Here is a 13,289-nt window from a genome sequence, read left to right as displayed (position 1 = left end):
TCCCCTCATAGGAAATGAGTGCATCAGGGCATGTACAGAGTTCCGTTCTCTTTACTGATGAGTCAGCACAGCCCCATAATCTGGCACTTGAGAGGAGCGTTGTTTATTCTCCGTATGTGTTGCTGCATCTTCAACGTGCATAGCGCGGGTCCCTGCCCTGCAGCACTATTATTACTATAATTATTAATTTCCCACACAAGGAGAGCAGCAAAAGGAAGGGGAAGCCAGAGGAAAAAGTCAAGCAAATGAAGAGAAGACTGAGGCATCATTTCAGTGGGAGGCAAGGCCCAAGGGGTTTTGGCAAATAAGAGGATGTCAGACAATTAGGGCTCAATCGTATTGCATGCTTTGGCCAGAAAGAGTCCTACAACTGCTTTTCCCTGTCTAAACATGCATAGGGTCACACCCTAAAATTAAAAATAATCCCTCTCTTTCCTTTGAATGAGTGAGTTTCCAGAAGCACCAGTGAACCATTCTACTGGACAACAGGCACACACAGATACGCAGACCTGCGGTTATCATTATGTATTCTTGAGAGAAACATAATTTGACCTTGCAGGTGAAATCTGGACCCTCACCGCTTCCCTCCGTGTCCCTTACAGACCAGAGAACAGGGCAGAAGGAAGAATGACCGAAGGCAGGTGAACAAGCATTCAGGGCTTGAAAAGAAAAGAAAAGAGATCTCCCCAAATGCCTTTTCGGCCTCATAAATATATTGCAATCACATCACATCAAAGTTCTCGCAATCCTACAGCAACAACAAATGCACCATTTCCCACGAGAAACAAGAATAAAATGCGGGGGGGGGGGGATCAGGAAAGTCTTTGCAAGAGTTTCTGCATTTTGCTTTTCAAAAGGGAAGGAAACACCAGCACCCAACCCCCCGCCGCCGACCCTTTAATACAGGGGTGGGCAACTTGTGTCTCTCCAGATGTTCTTGGACCATTGCCTATGCTGGCTAGGGCTGATGGGGGTTGCAGTCCAAGAACATCTGGAGAGGCACAAGCTGCCTGCCCCGGTGCCTAACGGGAACCACAGTACTGTATGGACCAGGAAGCATGGCATAACTGTGAAAGGGCAGCATCGGTGGAAGCACTGGGGGGGAGGGTGCTACAGCAATGGCCATGGTGGCTGGGGAAGATGGGGATTGTAGTCCAACACTTCTGGAAGGACAAGGTCGTGGGAGGCTGATATAACCCCTCCCCCCTGTTTGTGGGACAGAGCACAGAGCCCCAAGAGAGATTAAGGCAACCGATGCGCCTAACATGTTGAGTGTTGTGGGGGGCGCAGGAACTAGCAAGCAGGCAGATCCCACCCGCAGGCGAGGCCAGCCAGCAGCCTGGGAAACGGGAAAGCAGCCCGCCCCCACGGCGCCCTCTGCCACGGGGCCAATGCCGGGTGGAAAAGGCAGCATGGCGGGAGATGACGAGAGAGATGCCAAGCCGGACAGACGTGGGTTGAGCAGAAAGGAGAGGGCCTGCCAAGGAGGTCAGCGCTATCGTGGTCCTGGCCCAGGACAGCCACTTCCCGGGTTGTTCTTTTCTGGGTTGAAATTCAGGCATGCTTCACTCTTATACCAGAGAGCTTTCATTTTAGAATGATTAATTATCTTTATATGCCACCTTTCAAGACAGGGGTGCCCAATTCGCAGCTCATAGGCTGAATGTGGCCACAGCTGCAGGCTGTGTGGCCCCCACCCACTTTAAATTTTGGGATGAAGCCCACACAAGGCAAAGCAAATATTAGAATCCCTACAAAGTGTATAGGACAGCAGCTGTGAAAACAGAATGAACCAGTTTAAAAAAAAAAAATACAAAACAAAGGCTTGGTGAAATTTTTAAAACTCTTCAGGGTCTGTCTGAAAGCCATCAGAAAGTTGACAAAGTGCTCGAGGATGGGCATTCCATAGGTGTAGGGCTACCACCAATAAAGCCCCCATCCTTGGTACATGCTAGCCTGATCTTTTTTAGTGGCAGGCCAGAGAGCAGAGCGTCTGAGAGCATTCTACATGAGGTTTTTATAGCACACTCGTGATTGGTCACTCCCAGAAGTTTGTGGGTCCTTTACATGATGTCATCAACCTCCAGGGCATGTCCTGTGCTTTCTGACCTTTATCTTGCTTTTAAAAAGATCGGAGATAACCTGATAAGGAACATTAATCCAATATATTGGCTGTGTGTAACTGTGCAGTTTCGTGATAACCGTGGTGCCATCTAGTGGCTGTAAAATGAAACATCTAGAACTTGCCGAGAAAGGAACTCCCTGATGTCTGCCCGTGTACAGGAGCTGATCTTAATCCTGCAAAAAATCCGGTAGCGGAAGCCCCAGTAAGGATGCAGAATTTTAGCCTTGTGTGTGACACTGAGGCTGATTGTAGCAGCCAGGCAGATTCAAAGAGGTGTAGGCAGCCCTTCAGATGACATTTAGGGCAAGATAAAGGAGCTTTTTTTTCCTATGATGCACCGTTGGCCCATGGAAAAAGTTGGCCAGGGCCTGAGGCAAAGGTGGGCGGAGCCAGAGCCAAAGGTGGGTGGCAAATGCAGCACTATATCTCTTTCTGTGCCACCCATCCATTCTCTGCTTCTCGTTTCCATACATCCGTGTATGTGCACACACAGACACACACGCACAGGAGAAGGAGAAGCAATTCCCAGAAAGCTGGAGTCGTTTCACAGCATCCAGAGAACTGGATGGCACTGGGGACCGCACAAAATGTCTCCCCCACCCCCAAGTTTAGGGCTTTAAATGTCCAAAACAGAACTTTAAACTGAGCCTGGAAACAGTAGGCCGTGCAAAGCATGCAGGACGGGGGTAACATGAGCAGACCATGTAGCTCGGGGTGCAGAACCTTTTCCCACCCGAGGGCTGGTTTCCTTTTCAGAGAAGCTCTTGGGGGCCACAGTCCAGTGCTGGACAGGGCCAAAGGCAAAAGAGGTGGAGCCCAAAATACAAAAAATACCAGCTTACTATAGCTTAACCCTTTCATGGATCACTGCCTTGTTGTGGTGAAGGGGCTTGCGTAACTCAGTGAAGCCATAAGCTATGCCGTGCAGGGCCACCCAAGACGGACAGGTCATGGCAGAGAGTTCTGACAAAATGTGGTCCACTGGAGAAGAAATGGCAACCCACTCTTGCCATTGGCCCATTCTTGCCAAGAAAACCCGATGGAACGTATCACAAGGCTAAAAGAGATGACGCCAGAAGATGAGCTGTTCCAAGTGGTCCGGAGCCTGGTCGGTCCTGTGGCTCCGGAACCACTGGAGCATTCTAAGGCCTCCTGTGAGGCCTTGGCAAGGCACTTGCAGATAAAATTGATCAGATTAGGTGTGTTACTCTGCACGCTGTGGATACAGTTAGTGAGCAAGAGGCGGCCTGTGGCAAACCGGTTTTGTGGGATCGGTTCCAGCTTCTTCCTCCTGATGAAGTGGACAAGGTGCTTTCATCTGTAAGGCCAACCACCTGCTTACTTGATCCTTGCCCATCTTGGCTCATTATGGGCTGCAGAGAGAGACTGGGTGAGGGGATCAGGGCGGTGGTGAACGCCTCCCTTGAGGAGGGAGTGATGCCATCAGCCCTCAAGGAGGCAGTGATAAGACCACTCTTAAAGAAGCCCTCCTTGGATCCTCAAGTTCTGAACAACTTTCGCCCAGTCTCAAATCTGCCATTTTGGGGCAAGGTGATTGAGCAGGTGGTGGCGGTGCAGTTGAAGGCACACTTGGAAGAAACTGATTATCTAGACCCATTTCAGTCGGGCTTCAGACTTGGGCATGGGACAGAAACGGCCTTGGTCGCCTTGGTAGATGATATGAGGAGGGCTGTGGATAGGGGTGAATGCTCCTTCCTTGTTCTCCTCAGCCTCTCAGCGGCTTTTGATACTGTTGACCATGGTATCCTCCTGGACCGCCTGGAGGGGTTGGGCATTGGAGACACCGTATTGCGGTGGTTCCGGTCCTTCCTCTCCGGCAGGTACCAGAGGGTAGCACTGGGAAAGGAGGTTTCGGACCCGTGGCCACTTGGGTGCCACAGGGTTCCATCCTCTTCCCGATGCTATTTAACATCTATGTGAAGCCGCTGGGAGCTATCTTCAGGAGGTTTGGGGTGCAGTGTCATCAATATGCGGATGACACACAGCTCTACCTCTCATTCAAATCTTCACCAAGGTTGGCCATAGAATCCCTGTCCAAATGTCTAGAGACGGTGAGTGGCTGGATGGGGAGGAATAAGCTGAACCCTGACAAGACCGAGGTACTTTTGGTGGGAGACAAGAGGAGGCTGGGGGATGTTGACCTGGTGTTGAATGGGGTACGGCTACCCTTGAAAGACCAGGTCCGCAGCCTGGGGGTCATTTTGGACTCCCAGCTGTCCATGGAGGCTCAGGTGTCAGCTGTGAGCCGGACAGTGCTGTATCAACTCCATCTGATATGGCGGCTGCGCCCCTTCCTTCCCGACCATCTGCTCCCATCAGTAGTACATGCCCTGGTCTCCTCTAGTTTAGACTACTGTAATGTGCTCTACGTGGGGTTACCCTTGAAGACGGTTCGGAAGCTGCAGCTGGTACAGAACGCAGCGGCTCGCCTGATTAAAGGCAGCCGCCAGCGAGATCACATCACTCCAGTGCTGAAGGAGTTGCACTGGTTACCAGTTGTTTTCCGGGCCAAATTCAAGGTGTTGGTTTTGACCTTTAAAACCCTATATGGTTCCGGCCCAGCCTATCTTAAGGAGCGCCTCCAGCAGCACCAGACAGGCCACTTAACAAGATCAGCCTCGGATGGCCTTCCCTCTGTCCCATCAGCCAGGACAGCTAGACTGGTGGGGACGAGGGAGAGGGCCTTTTCTGTGGTGGCCCCCACTCTGTGGAACTCCCTCCCTAGGGAACTCCGTCATGCCCCCTCTTTAATGAGCTTCCGTCGTGCATTAAAAACGCTGTTGTTCAGGCAGGCATTTGGGGTGTGTTAGGGTATTTTAGAAAATGTTTTTATGGTAGAATTTTATTGTTTTAAACTGTTTTATTGTATGTTGTACATCGCCCAGAGTGGCTGGGTGACCAGCCAGATGGGCGATTAATAAATATAATAATAAATAAATAAATAAATAAATGAGCCCCTCAGGTCGGAAGGTGTCCAATATACTACTGAGGAAGAGCAGAGGGTATTTCCAAGTAGCGCCAGAAAGAGTGAAGCGGCCGGGCCAAAGCCGAAAGGACACTCAGCTGTGGATGTGTCTGGTGGTGAAAAGAAAATCCGATGCTGTAAAGAACAATATTGTTTAGGAACCTGGAATGTCAGATCAATGAATCAAGGTAAGCTGGAGGTGGTCAAACATGAGATGGCAAGATTGAACATCAACATCTTGGGAATCAGCGAACTAAAATGGACAGGCATGGGCGAATTTAATTCAGGTGACCATCATATCTACTATTGTGGGCAAGAATCCCTTAGAAGAAATGGAGTAGCACTCATAGGCAACAAAAGGGTGGGAAAAGCAGTACTGGGGTACAATCTCAAAAATGATAGAATGATCTCAGTACGAATCCAAGGCAAACCATTCAACATCACCGTAATTCAAGGCTATGCCCCAACCACTGAGGCCAAAGAAGCTGAGGTTCTATGAAGACCTACAACACCTTCTAGAACTAACACCAAAAAAAGAGGTCCTCTTCATCATAGGGGATTGGAATGCTAAAGTAGGAAGTCAAGAAATCACCGGGATAACAGGCAAGCATGGCCTTGGTGTACAAAATGAAGCAGGACAAAAGCTACTAGAGTTTTGCCAAGAGAACACGCTGATCATAGCAAACACTCTTTTCCAACAGCACAAGAGATGACTCTACACATGGACATCACCAGATGGTCAATATCGAAATCAGATTGATTATGTCCTTTGCAGCCAAAGATGGAGAAGCTCCATACAGTCAGTCAAAACAAGACCTGGAGCTGACTGTGGCTCAGATCATGAGCTGCTTCTTGCAAAATTTCGGCTTAAATTGAAGAACGTGGGGAAAGCCACTAAACCATTCAGGTATGACCTAAATCATATCCCTTATGAATATACAGTGGAGGTGAGGAATAGATTTCAGGGATTAGACCTGATAGACAGAGTGCCTGAGGAACTATGGACGGAGGTCTGTAACATTGTTCAGGAGGCAGCAACTCAATCCATCCCCAAGAAAAAGAAATGCAAGAAAGCAAAGTGGCTGTCTGATGAGGCTTTACAAGTAGCTGAGGAAAGAAGGGAAGCGAAAAGCAAGGGAGAAAGGGGAAGATATATCCAACTGAATGCAGAGTTCCAGAGAATAGCAAGGAGAGACAAGAAGGCCTTCTGAAATGAACAATGCAAAGAAATCGAAGAAAACAACAGAATGGGAAAGACTAGAGATCTCTTCAAGAAAATCGGAGATCTCAAGGGAACGTTTTTGCAAAGACGGGCATGATAAAGGACAAAGAAGGCAGGGACCTAACAGATGCAGATGAGATTAAGAAGAGGTGGAAAGAACACACAGAAGAACTATACAGGAAAGATCTTAATGTCCCTGATAGCCATGAGAGTGTGGTCACTGAACTTGAGCCGGACATCCTCGAGAGTGAAGTCAAGTGGGCCTTAGGAAGCATTAGTAACAACAAAGCTAGCGGAGATGACAGTATTCCAGCTGAGCTATTTAAAATCCTAAAAGATGATGCTGTTAAAGTGCTGCATTCAATATGTCAACAAATTTGGAACACTCAACAATGGCCGCAAGACTGGAAAAGGTCAGTTTACATTCCAATTCCAAAGAAGGGCAACGCCAAAGAGTGTTCAAACTACCGCACGATTGCGCTCATTTCACATGCCAGCAAGGTGATGCTCAAAATCCTACAAGCTAGGCTTCAGCAGTATGCGAACCAAGAACTACCGGAAGTACAAGCTGGGTTTCGAAGAGGCAGAGGAACTAGAGATCAAATCGCCAACATTCGCTGCATCATGGAGAAAGCAAGAGAATTCCAGAAAAATGTCTATTTCTGCTTCATTGACTATGCTAAAGCCTTTGATTGTGTGGATCACAACAAACTGTGGCAAATTCTTAAAGTGATGGGAGTACCAGACCGCCTTACCTGTCTCCTGAGAAATCTGTACGAGGGTCAAGAAGCAACAGTCAGAACCAGACATGGAACAACCGAGTGGTTCAAAATTGGGAAAGGAGTACGACAAGGCTGCATATTGTCACCCTGCTTATTTAACTTATATGCAGAGTACATCATGAGAAATGCTGGGTTGGATGAATCAGAGGTCGGAATTAAGATTGCCGGGAGAATTATCAACAACCTCCAATATGCAGATGATACCACCCTAATGGCAGAAAGCGAAGAGGATCTCAAGAGCCTCTTGTGGAGGGTGAAAGAGGAGAGTGCAAAAGCTGGTTTGAAACTCAACATTAAAAAAACGAAGATCATGGCATCTGGCCCTGTCACTTCCTGGCATATAGAAGGGGAAGAAATGGAAGCAGTGACAGATTTTACTTTCTTGGGCTCCAAGATCACCGCAGATGGTGACTGTAGCCATGAAATTAAAAGACGCTTGCTCCTTGGGAGGAAAGCTATGGCAAACCTAGACAGCATAGTAAGAAGCAGAGACATCACCTTGCCGACAAAGGTCCGTCTAATCAAAGCTGTGGTTTTCCCAGTAGCAACGTATGGCTGTGAGAGCTGGACTATAAGGAAGGCTGAGCGCCGAAGAATTGATGCTTTCGAACTGTGGTGCTGGAGAAGACTCTTACGAGTCCCCTGGACTGCAAGGAGGTCCAATCAGTCAATCCTAAAGGAAATCAACCCTGAGTGCTCATTGGAAGCACAGATACTGAAGCTGAAGCTCAAATATTTTGGCCACCTAATGCGAAGAGAAAACTCTCTGGAAAAGACCCTGATTCTGGGAAAGACTGAAGGCAAAAGGAGAAGGGGACGGCGGAGGATGAGATGGCTAGATAGCATCACGGATGCAATGAATATGGACTTGAGCACGCTCCGGGAGAGAGCGCAGGACAGGAAGGCCTGGCGTGCTGTGGTCCATGGGGTCACGAAGAGTCGGACACGACTGGACGACTGAACAACAACACTGTAGCTTAAAGCTTTTACTGCCAGTAAGGGAGCCTTAGGAGAGGCAGTTCAACCTTGTAGAATGGGGAAAACTGGGCAAAAGCTGGGAAACCACCAAATGATTGGCAGTTAGGGGCAAGGCGCGAGGCCTTCTGGGAAACGCCGGACAGCCATATTCGGAATCCCAGAGGGTCCACTCCTACTAGCATGTAGGTATAGCTACATGCTCCTATAGCTACATGCTCTTACTAGCATGTAAGTATAGCTCCTACTAGCATGTGCAAGAATGAGGATTAAACATTTCTCTTAGACAACTAAGATATATCAATTTGTTAGGTATGGGTGTGTGTGTGTGTGTGTGTGTGTAACTGGAAGTATAAGTTATTGTTTAACCACATGTTGTGTTTTGCTGTTTTTAGATTGGTATAGTATTTATCAGCAGTATTTATTGATACTGGTATTTATTTGGTGATGTTGATCACTTATGACAACTTAGGTATGATGTTAAATGTGTGTTGCAGAGCTTTTCAACCATGTCAATGTGATGGTGCATTTTTATATACTCTTGTATTTCTGTTTACCATTTTTACTGTACTTTATCTTACTATTTTTACAGTATTCCATTTTAGCTTAGTGTCCTATTTGTATTTTATTTTCAGTATATCAAATTGTGATGGCTTATCACGTTTAGCAATAAAGATAATTCAGTTCATTAAATGTGTGTTACGGGTATCCATAATTTTATTACTAGCGCTTTACCTTATGATCCACTTTATCTTGTTGATCCAAGCAGTCCTGCTACAGAATCTCTGAATGTCACTGGCACACGGATGCCTCCTGCCTCAGAGACCCAGCGGTCAACCTCCTCAAAAGGCAGAGGAGGCATGAGCCACACACATGCAATACAGAAATGCGGCCAAAAAAAATACCTACCCCAACAGCAGAGGCTGGCTGGAAGGAGTCGAGCCTGGTGGTGAATCACACAGAGATGTGGCGGGCGGCCTCTTCTCTCTAGGCTCACAAGAGCCTCAAATTATTGTTGGGAAATTGGGGTTTGTACAAGCCTTCAGTTTAGAATTCATGACAGGCTCCCATTTCCTGTCTACTAAAACTTGGCGCAGGCTAGGAGAAGGGACTGCCTTGATGCTGCGGTGCACTGATTTCCCCATACAGAAACAACAGTTTGAAATAAAATAGAATGCTTTTATTAGGAAAAAGTAGCACGCACGCACACCTTTCACACTTAATACAGGAACAGAAAGAAAAGCGTTAGACTTACAACAAATCTGCCAGCAGACGCTCTGTCCTTGCCTTGTCTCCAAGAAAAAGGAGTATTCTTGGGGTTTGGATAGAAGGCAGGTCCTCACCCATCAGGTAGAACTTCCTTTACGTCTGATGGCAGCCCTGTGTTTAATACCAAACTTGGTAACCATTCTGCCTTATGCTTACTGATTGGTAATTATGAGGTGGTCTAGCTTCATTTAAGCCCCTTACTCTGAATTTAAGTGCCTCCCTCTTACATTACTGACATCTTAGCTAATTCCAGAGAAACCCAAAAAAGTCTCCAACTTCTCCTTAAGCATCCTGTCTCTGTACCCTGCGGTTGCAGCAATGTATCTAAAAAAGGTGCATTAACCACAAGTTTTTCCCCATAAACTTCTCTCTTTTTCAAAGTCAAAAGATGGCTCTGCCATCCAAAGAAGCACTTCCCAGAATTCACTCTGGCTCAAACTAGGCCCACAGAACCAATCTTTTATCAGGCCTACTAAATTTTGGTTCTTCTAGCTATCTCATCCTATATCTAGGTTATGCTATCTATACCACTCTTATAAATAGGCAAAAACCTTATGGCTGGTTCATACAGCCATTTGCCTTAAATAAGCTCAGTTACAATGCCTTATAAGTTTCTAACATTATTTAGCTTAGTTCTGTGTCCTGCCACAGTGCCAGGTCCATTGTAGCTCATGCTGCTTGGGAACTGCAGGGGTAGGAGTATGCAAGCTTTGGAGCTTCACAGAGCTTTTTCTCAGACACAATCAGGGAGGACAAAGAGTTCTGTAGAATGTAGAAGCTTGCATCATCTGGCCCAAACTGGACTGGTCAAAGATATCAAGTGACCTGCTCCTGTTATGATGGATTGGTTTTAATTAATTCTGCTTACTTTGACTGGAGCTGATATATGTCATTTTCTTGTCATTGCAAAATATGGCCAACTTTTATTGCTTTTAGCTCAGTGCTCATAATAACCCCTTCAATTTATCCTCACGATCGCCACTCTGTGACTGGACCAGGGTCACCCAGTGAGGTTTGTGGCCAGGAATGGATTTGATCCTGGGTCACACAGACCTCCTCCAGTGTGGCCACAAATACATTGCATTGGCACATCTTGGGTACGCGTGGGCACCAGGACAGAACGTGTTGTCTTAGGGAAAGGAGGCTGGGCGGCATCTGGAGTTGACTGCCTTCACTGTCTATCCGCTGTTTGGTGGCAACCTTATTTATTTATTTATTTATTACATTTATTAACCGCACATCTGGCCCGCTACCCGGCCACTCTAGGCGGCGTACAATACTAATAACACAAAATACAACGAATTTACATAACTGACTGAACAAAACAACATAACGAAACAACGCTGCTCTAAAAAACCCTAACCCACCCCAAATGCCAGCTGCTCTCTTGGCCCTTCGTGGAGGCCTTGCACAAGTAGGAATGGGCCAGAAATTCATTCAGTTTGCATTTTAACATGAACTCACCTAATTTTGCACTTTCAAACCAACACACAAACCATAATTCCGTTAGCCATCGAAATTCGCATTTCTCTGAATTTTGCAGTGGAGCCCTCCAATCAAAAACTATGTACAAAAATGTGCATATTAAGGAAAAGTGCACACAAAACCATGTACATTAGTGAGAATAATGTTCAAAAAGGCATTACACTAGGAAAACTGCTGGCAAAAAAAGTGTGTTAAATTAGGCAACGTTGCATACAAAAATGCATGTATTCCGAGAAATGCGGACAGAGTGCAAATGAATTTTCATGCGCAAATTATTTTAAAACATTCTGAAAGTTTGGGACAATCCCAGACTTAAGACTGAGAAAACTGTCAAAGTTCAGGATGAATCAAACCTGAGCCTGGAAAAATGAGAAAAAGAGAAACCAGAATCAACAGGTTTGTTCACCCCGATGCATAACTTGGTCAGTCACACAAGCACATTCAGGTCAGGGTTGAAACAAAAAAATAAAGGCGGGGGGGTGCACCCGCCCACCCGCATTACCACTGGGTGCAGATCAGACATAAGAGCTGCCTTGCAAGGGCTGAGTCCCCTGAGCTCAATCCCACCAGCTCTCGCAGGGCTGCTTGAAGTAGAGCCGCCAGATTCTGCGTGCAAAACCCTTGCTCTGTTACAGGGCTTCTGTATAAGCGGCTTTCTAGCATCCCACGCAGTCCATGTAAGCCAGCATTGCACACCCCAACTGGCAGCAGCTCCCCACGGCAGAGAGAGGGGTCTGCCATCGTTCGCAACCGCTCCCTTTAGCTGGAGATGCCAGCGATTGAACTGGGGACCTTCTACATGTGAAGCAGGGGCTCTGTCCGGGGCCGGCATCAAGGGGAGGCATGGTCAGGCACCTGCCAAGGGCCCAGACCCCAGCAGGGCCCTGCTGACAGGAGGAGGAGCTGCTCCTCCTCTTCCCCACTGTGACCTGCTGGTTTACCTGCTTCTTGCTCTGGGTCAGGGAACGGTGGTGGCGAGGAGGAGGAGATACTCCCCAACTCTCTGCTTGCCTGGCGAGCAAGTGGGACCAATGAGGAGAAAGGGGAGGAAAGCAAGAGCTGGTGATACTGGTGGAGAGAAGGCAGATTCACTGAGGCAAGATGGAAGGGGTCTTGCCCAAGAGTGGCCCAAAAACTGGAGCGGGCACTGGCTCTAACCACTGAGCAACGGGCCCTTCTCTCGTACAAAGCCCTGGGTCTGCTCAGAAAGCACAAAGGCTTTGCTGAAACAAAAAATAGCCCAGCCGTAGTCCTGATGGCCACATCTGCCAAGTGCTGTGGGGGGGGCTTTTTTTTCACTGCCTGCCCAAGCATGGAAACTGCCTTGGCCCAGCTCCGGCCACCCCTCCCTGGAGCTCCCGCTGGCCCACACACGGGAGCCTCCCAGGGCCAGGAATCAGGGTGACAGTTCCGCCTGCCAGGCGGCCTGCTTGGGCAAGGCAGGGCGCCCGGCCCCTGTAATTTAGCTCTGTGGCGCACGGGGCCGCAGCCTGCAGCTCTGCGAGAACGCTTCAGGACCACGCTAGCTTGCAATTTGGCAAAACGCTGGCCTGGCGCGGCTTGTAATTTGCCCCCCCCCCCCCCGAATGGAGGTTTTTGCTGGGTCAGCAAGTACACAGCAAGAGTCAGCCAATTCCTGACTTCTGCAAAGATTTATGGAGGTTGTCCCAGACTGTGTCGGGCGGAGGGAATTTGGAAGCCAAGAACGCTGCTCTTTCCATAAGCCAGGGGCAGTTCTACGGCCCTTTAAAACAATGAATGGCATCCAAGCAGTCCAACCCTGCAGCAAAAAAGGGGGAACTCTGCGACCTGTGGACTTTGGGGATAACTATATCACCTCTCTTGTTTTGCATCCTTCAGTCAATCAATCTGCTCTCTTTTTTTACCATCTCCCAGTACTTTTAACTAATCCCAAAGAGGTCCAGATTGCTTCGCAGGGTACCAGAGTTCCACACACAACTATTAGGGAGACCATTTAGCCACTCATTTGGCTTCTAAAACTTCACCTGGCATTGCCAAACTGCTTTCAAGGATGATCTTTCCAGCCACGAGGACTAGAAGCTTGTTTAGAAACAAAAACAAAATGAAAGCCAAGGTTAGCAGGAAGCTGGGATTCTGTGCCGGTATTACACAGATCCCAGTTGGAAAACTTTGCACGGGGCCTTTTACCGGCTGCTTCTGCTCCTCCTCCTCCTCTGTCTCATCAGTGCTACCGCTCGCTTGCTTGACAAGCAGAGCCAGGTGGCCGCGGCATCTCCCGCTCCTCCCACTCGCCACCGCCATTGTCTGGGCCAGAGCGAGAGGCCAGCGACGAAGACAGTTGCAACGGTGAAGAGGAGGAGCAGGACTGGGGGGCTCTGGTCAGCGGGCCCCCGCTGGGGTGTGGGCCCCCAACATGTGCCCAACCATGCCGACCCTCGACGCGGGCCTCGGTGCAGACTCCCA

The sequence above is a fragment of the Heloderma suspectum genome, chromosome 13 (genome assembly GCF_057233095.1).
Source record: "Heloderma suspectum isolate Gila_16-S chromosome 13, 16-S_ref, whole genome shotgun sequence".
NCBI classification, from domain to species: domain Eukaryota; kingdom Metazoa; phylum Chordata; class Lepidosauria; order Squamata; family Helodermatidae; genus Heloderma; species Heloderma suspectum.
Note: the sequence above shows the minus strand (reverse complement) of the source record.